Here is a 7,149-nt window from a genome sequence, read left to right as displayed (position 1 = left end):
ACCATTATAAGAGCAAGCTGACAAAACGTGGGTCCAGTAAAAAGAAACGACTCTCTTAAGTATAGTACTGCAGACTCCCTTAACCCAGTAATAGATTAAAAAGAGAAAAAGCCCAGAGAGGATGCAAGTACAATTTCCAAGAATCATTGTTGTCCCAAAAAAATGATTTAATGTACATGAATCCTAAGAATAAATCATCTATTCAGAACGATCCCATGCATAATGGCGACCTTCAGTAGCTGTGAGGTAAGAATGCCATTCTTTTCCATCTCATGCTAATTCTTTTTAAAGTTTTATTTACTGATTATTTTAATTTATTCCATTAATCGATTCAGGTGTCCAAATACCATGGCATGCAAATGGTTGTCAGAGAACAGTTTGAAGAAGGTGGCTGTCAACTTGCACCATGCTGGTCCTGGGAATTCAACTAAGGACACCAGTCTTAGCGACCTTAGCCCACTGATTCTATCACTGTCCCCCTTAATCTTCTTTGGTTTAAATTACATTTCCAAGTAGAAGTCGTCTGGCAGACAAACTGAAAAACTGTGACCATATCTTCCAGCCTTAAACATTCATATCAATTGTGTTAATTTCAATGTAGAATGGAGACATTTGGGGTGAAACCTCATTGCTACTATTCAAGAGATCGACCTCCTTATGCTTAAGTTGTGTATAGTCCAGAATGCAGGCATTCTGCTGCTACTGATACTTAAAGAAGGAATCTCAATTCCTGCACAATGGTGTCCAGGAATTATAGCCATATGTATAAGAAAATTTAAAACCTAGTATATAATTCCAGACATTTGTTTCTATATACTGTTACATAAATGAACTATAGTAAAAAAAAATCCACTACAAATGAAGCTGGGGCTATAAGTCAGGAGACAAAGTTGTGAGTGGCAGAATTTGGATCCCCAATCAGCACATTCCAGCCAGGTGGGTTTGGTGGTCAGCCTGTAATTCTAGATCTCAGAATGTGAAGACAGGATCCTCCCAGGGCAAGCTGGATAGCCACATTGGCAAGCCCTTGGGTTCGATTAAAAAAAATCTGTATCAATGAGATGACATTTGATTAGGGAAGACACCTGACATCAACCTCAGGCCTTCACCTACATTAACACACATCACTGGGCACTCACACAAGCAAATGCACCCAACACATGCTAATACACACTCCCATAGGCACACGCAAAAAAAGTTAGGAAGTGTCATTTTTAACAGTGTACTTTTGAAAATCTCAAATATTCTGAAAATAATACTGGATTCACTAATAGTTTTTTTTTAACTTCACTGCAAAGGTACATATTGGTTATAAAAACACACGCTGTAATTTTTACTAGACATGCCATTAAATCATAATGATTAATAAATATGTGAGCGCCACCCACTTAAGATACAACAATACTTTATTATCCTGGGTGGTCAGTCATACAAGATGTTAGGAAACAGGGTCCTAAGATGGAAAATCATGTGCTTTCTGCTATGCAAACTTGTTCTTGGAACAACCCCGCTTCACACACTATAACTCTAAGGTTCATGAACCTTCTCTGTGTCCCTTCAGGAACGCATCCAGATCAGCATTTCCTCATCTTTCACAGAGTGAAAGGTGGGGATACGGTCCGTTATCCTGAGACAAGTTGCCAGAACACTAAGGTTATGTCAATAACAGAGTGAATAAAAAGAGAGAGAAGAGTCATCGTTCTAATAAAATACAGGGAAAGAGGCCCATCTTCACAGAGAGGCTTGCTCTATAGAGCATTTTATCTGTGCTCTATAGAGACCTGCTTCTTTCGCCACACCCAATCCCACAAGGCTTTTAATTGACATGCCTGATAATATTGTTTTAAATGTAGTAGGGAGGCCCCCCACCACTAACTGTTTCTATAGAGCGTTATTGAACTCTTGGGGCATTTTTCTTCCAAAAAAAGCATGGAATTCCTCTCTGAACTATTTATTTTTCCAGGATTCTAAATGGAAATGTCTGGAATAAAGAGAGAAAGGGGAATACAGAAAGAAGGCATAGAAAACAGGATAGAGACACAGAGAAGGAAGGAGAAGGAGACAAATTCTGAACAAATGATTTTTTTTTAAAGTTGCTTCAGTACCATCCTATCTGCATTGTAAAAAGTGGGAAGGTAATTTGGGCAGTTTTAAAGTTTTTCATGTCAATTTCACACATCATCCCGTTGATTCACATCTGTATTTATCCAAACATGTTGTGACATATAAAGTGAGACACTAAAGAAAAATTACAGCTGTGAATTAACACTCTGATTGTCCTTCAAAATGCATATGTCAATATCTCCCCTTCCTCTGAAAGTTTCTGGTGCTGTGGGAATAAACAGCTTTGTTTATTCAATAAACAGAAATCCTTTCACTCCTTTTTTAAATTTTTTATTAGATATATTTCTTTACTTACATTTCAAATGTTATTCCCCTTCCCGGTTTCCTGTCCATAAGCCCCCATTCCCTCCCTTCCCCCTCCCCCATGCAGGTATTCCCCTTATACATCCCCCTTATTGCCCCCTCCGTATTCCCTTGCACTGGGGGTCCAACCTTGGCAGGACCAAGGGCTTCCCCTTTCATGGTGCCCCAACAAGGCTATTCTCTGCTATCTATGCAGTTGGAGCCCAGGGTCAGTCCATGTATAGTCTTTGGTAGTGGTTTAGTCCCTGGAAGCCCTGGTTGGTTGGCATTGTTGTTTTTATCGGGTTGCAAGCTCCTTCAATTCTTTCAATCCTTCCTCTAATTCCCCCCCCCCCCAAGGGGGTCATGTTCTCAGTTCAGTGGTTTGCTGCTAGCATTGACTTCTGTATTGGACATGATCTGGATGTGTCTCTCAGGAGATTATATATATATATATATATATATATATATTATATATATATTATATATATATATACAGTCCCTTTCAGCATGCATTTTCTAGCTTCATCCATCCTATCTAGTTTTGGTGACTGTATATATATGGGCCACATATGGGTCAGGCTTTGAATGGCCATTCCTTGAGTCGCTGCTCTAAACTTTGCTTCCATCTCCCCTCCTATGGATATTTTTCCCCTTTTAAGAAGGAGTGGGAGCATCCGCATTTTGGTCATCCTTCTTGAGCTTCCTGTGGTCTGTGGATTGTATCTTGGGTAATTCGAACTTTTTGGCTAAGATCCACTTATCAATGAGTGCATACCAAGTGTGTTTTTCTGTGATTGAGTTACCCCACTCAGGGTGATATTTTCCAGTTCCAACCATTTGCCTACGAATTTCATAAAGTCATTGTTTTTGATAGCTGAGTAATATTCCATTGTGTAGATGTACCACATTTTCTGTATCCATTCCTCTGTTGAAGGGCATCTGGGTTCTTTCCAGCTTCTGGCTATTATAAATAAGGCTGCGATGAACATAGTGGAGCATGTGTTTTTGTTGTATGTTGGAGCCTCTTTTGGGTATATGCCCAAGAGAGGTATAAGCTGGGTCATCAGGTAGTGCAATGTCCAATATTCTGAGGAACCTCCAGACTGATTTCCAGAGTGGTTGTACCAGTTTGCAATCCAACCAACAATGGAAGAGTGTTCCTCTTTCTCCACATCCTCACCAGCATCTACTGTCACCTGACTTTTTTGTCTTAGCCATTCTGACTGATGTGAGGTAGAATCTCAGGGTTGTTTTGATCTACATTCCCCTGATGACTAAGGATGTTGAAAATTTCTTTAGGTGCTTTTTGGCCATTCGATAATCCTCAGCTGAGAATGCTTTGTTTAGCTCTGAACCACATTTTTTTTTTTTTTTTTATTAACTTGAGTATTTCTTATGTACATTTCGAGTGTTATTCCTTTCCCGGTTTCGGCAAACATCCCTTCCCTCCCCCCTTCCTTATGGGTGTTCCCCTCCCCACTCTCCCCCATTGCCGCCTTCCCCCGACAGTCTAGTTCACTGGGGGTTCAGTCTTAGCAGGACCCAGGGCTTCCCCTTCCACTGGTGCTCTTACTAGGATATTCATTGCTACCTATGAGGTCAGAGTCCAGGGTCAGTCCATGTATAGTCTTTAGGTAGTGGCTTAGTCCCTGGAAGCTCTGGTTGCTTGGCATTGTTGTACATATGGGGTCTCAAGCCCCTTCAAGCTCTTCCAGTTCATTCTCTGATTCCTTCAACGGGGGTCCCGTTCTCAGTTCAGTGGTTTGCTGCTGGCATTCGCCTCTGTATTTGCTGTATTCTGGCTGTGTCTCTCAGGATCGATCTACATCCGGCTCCTGTCGGTCTGCACTTCTTTGCTTCATCCATCTTGTCTAATTGGGTGGCTGTATATGTATGGGCCACATGTGGGGCAGGCTCTGAATGGGTGTTCCTTCAGTCTCTGTTTTAATCTTTGCCTCTCTCTTCCCTGCCAAGGGTATTCTTGTTCCCCTTTTAAAGAAGGAGTGAAGCCTTCACATTTTGATCATCCGTCTTGAGTTTCATTTGTTCTAGGCATCTAGGGTAATTCAAGCATTTGGGCTAATAGCCACTTATCAGTGAGTGCATACCATGTATGTCTTTCTGTGATTGGGTTAGCTCACTCAGGATGATATTTTCCAGTTCCAACCATTTGCCTCACTAATTTCATAAAGTCGTTGTTTTTGATAGCTGAGTAATATTCCATTGTGTAGATGTACCACATTTTCTGTATCCATTCCTCTGTTGAAGGGCATCTGGGTTCTTTCCAGCTTCTGGCTATTATAAATAAGGCTGCGATGAACATAGTGGAGCACGTGTCTTTTTTTATATGTTGGGGCATCTTTTGGGTATATGCCCAAGAGAGGTATAGCTGGATCCTCAGGCAGTTCAATGTCCAATTTTCTGAGAAACCTCCAGACTGATTTCCAGAATGGTTGTACCAGTCTGCAACCCCACCAACAATGGAGGAGTGTTCCTCTTTCTCCGCATCCTCGCCAGCATTTGCTGTCACCTGAGTTTTTGATCTTAGCCATTCTCACTGGTGTGAGGTGAAATCTCAGGGTTGTTTTGATTTGCATTTCCCTGATGACTAAAGATGTTGAACATTTCTTTAGGTGTTTCTCAGCCATTCGGCATTCCTCAGCTGTGAATTCTTTGTTTAGCTCTGAACCCCATTTTTTAATAGGGTTATTTGTCTCCCTGCGGTCTAACTTTTTGAGTTCTTTGTATATTTTGGATATAAGGCCTCTATCTGTTGTAGGATTGGTAAAGATCTTTTCCCAATCTGTTGGTTGCCGTTTTGTCCTGACCACAGTGTCCTTTGCCTTACAGAAGCTTTGTAGTTTTATGAGATCCCATTTGTCGATTCTTGATCTTAGAGCATAAGCCATTGGTGTTTTGTTCAGGAAATTTTTTCCAGTGCCCATGTGTTCCAGATGCTTCCCCTAGTTTTTCTTCTATTAGTTTGAGTGTGTCTGGTTTGATGTGGAGGTCCTTGATCCACTTGGACTTAAGCTTTGTACAGGGTGATAAGCATGGATCGATCTGCATTCTTCTACATGTTGACCTCCAGTTGAACCAGCACCATTTGCTGAAAATGCTATCTTTTTCCATTGGATGGTTTGGGCTCCTTTGTCAAAAATCAAGTGACCATAGGTGTGTGGGTTCATTTCTGGGTCTTCAATTCTGTTCCATTGGTCTATCTGTCTGTCTCTGTACCAATACCATGCAGTTTTTATCACTATTGCTCTGTAATACTGCTTGAGTTCAGGATAGCGATTCCCCTGAAGTCCTTTTTTTTTATTGATGAGGATAGTTTTAGCTATCCTGGGTTTTTTGTTATTCCAGATGAATTTGCAAATTGTTCTGTCTAACTCTTTGAAGAATTGGATTGGTATTTTGATGGGGATTGCATTGAATCTGTAGATCGCTTTTGGTAAAATGGCCATTTTTACTATATTAATCCTGCCAATCCATGAGCATGGGAGATCTTTCCATCTTCTGAGGTCTTCTTCAATTTCTTTCTTCAGAGTCTTGAAGTTCTTGTTGTACAAATCTTTTACTTGCTTGGTTAAAGTCACACCGAGGTACTTTATATTATTTGGGTCTATTATGAAGGGTGTCGTTTCCCTAATTTCTTTCTCGGCTTGTTTCTCAGAGGAAGGCTACTGATTTATTTGAGTTAATTTTATACCCAGCCACTTTGCTGAAGTTGTTTATCAGCTTTAGTAGTTCTCTGGTGGAACTTTTGGGATCACTTAAATATACTATCATATCATCTGCAAATAGTGATATTTTGACTTCTTCTTTTCCGATCTGTATCCCCTTGACCTCCTTTTGTTGTCTGATTGCTCTGGCTAGAACTTCAAGAACTATATTGAATAAGTAGGGAGAGAGTGGGCAGCCTTGTCTAGTCCCTGATTTTAGTGGGATTGCTTCAAGTTTCTCTCCATTTAGTTTAATGTTAGCCACTGGTTTGCTGTATATGGCTTTTACTATGTTTAGGTATGGGCCTTGGATTCCTATTCTTTCCAGGACTTTTATCATGAAGGGGTGTTGAATTTTGTCAAATGCTTTCTCAGCATCTAATGAAATGATCATGTGGTTTTGTTCTTTCAGTTTGTTTATATAATGGATCACGTTGATGGTTTTCCGTATATTAAACCATCCCTGCATGCCTGGGATGAAGCCTACTTGATCATGGTGGATGATTGTTTTGATGTGCTCTTGGATTCGGTTTGCCAGAATTTTGTTGAGTATTTTTGCGTCGATGTTCATAAGGGAAATTGGTCTGAAGTTCTCTTTCTTTGTTGGGTCTTTGTGTGGTTTAGGTATAAGAGTAATTGTGGCTTCATAGAAGGAGTTCGGTAGTGCTCCATCTGTTTCAATTTTGTGGAATAGTTTGAATAATATTGGTATGAGGTCTTCTATGAAGGTCTGATAGAATTCTGCACTAAACCCGTCTGGACCTGGGCTCTTTTGGTTGGGAGACCTTTAATGACTGCTTCTATTTCCTTAGGAGTTATGGGGTTGTTTAACTGGTTTATCTGTTCCTGATTTAACTTCGGTACCTGGTATCTGTCTAGGAAATTGTCCATTTCCTGCAGATTTTCAAGTTTTGTTGAGTATAGGCTTTTATAGTAAGATCTGATGATTTTTTGAATTTCCTCTGAATCTGTAGTTATGTCTCCCTTTTCATTTCTGATTTTGTTAATTTGGACA

General features: G+C 40.3%; 1 pseudogene; it reads left to right on the top strand.

Annotated features, from left to right (window-relative positions):
* Positions 1–222: 222 nt before the first annotated feature.
* The window catches only part of LOC116906050, a 42,226-nt pseudogene continuing 35,299 nt past the window's right edge, over positions 223–7,149 (top strand).

The sequence above is a fragment of the Rattus rattus genome, chromosome 7, assembly GCF_011064425.1.
Source record: "Rattus rattus isolate New Zealand chromosome 7, Rrattus_CSIRO_v1, whole genome shotgun sequence".
Taxonomy (NCBI): Eukaryota; Metazoa; Chordata; class Mammalia; order Rodentia; family Muridae; genus Rattus; species Rattus rattus.
This window is presented reverse-complemented; position numbering and strand designations above follow the sequence as displayed.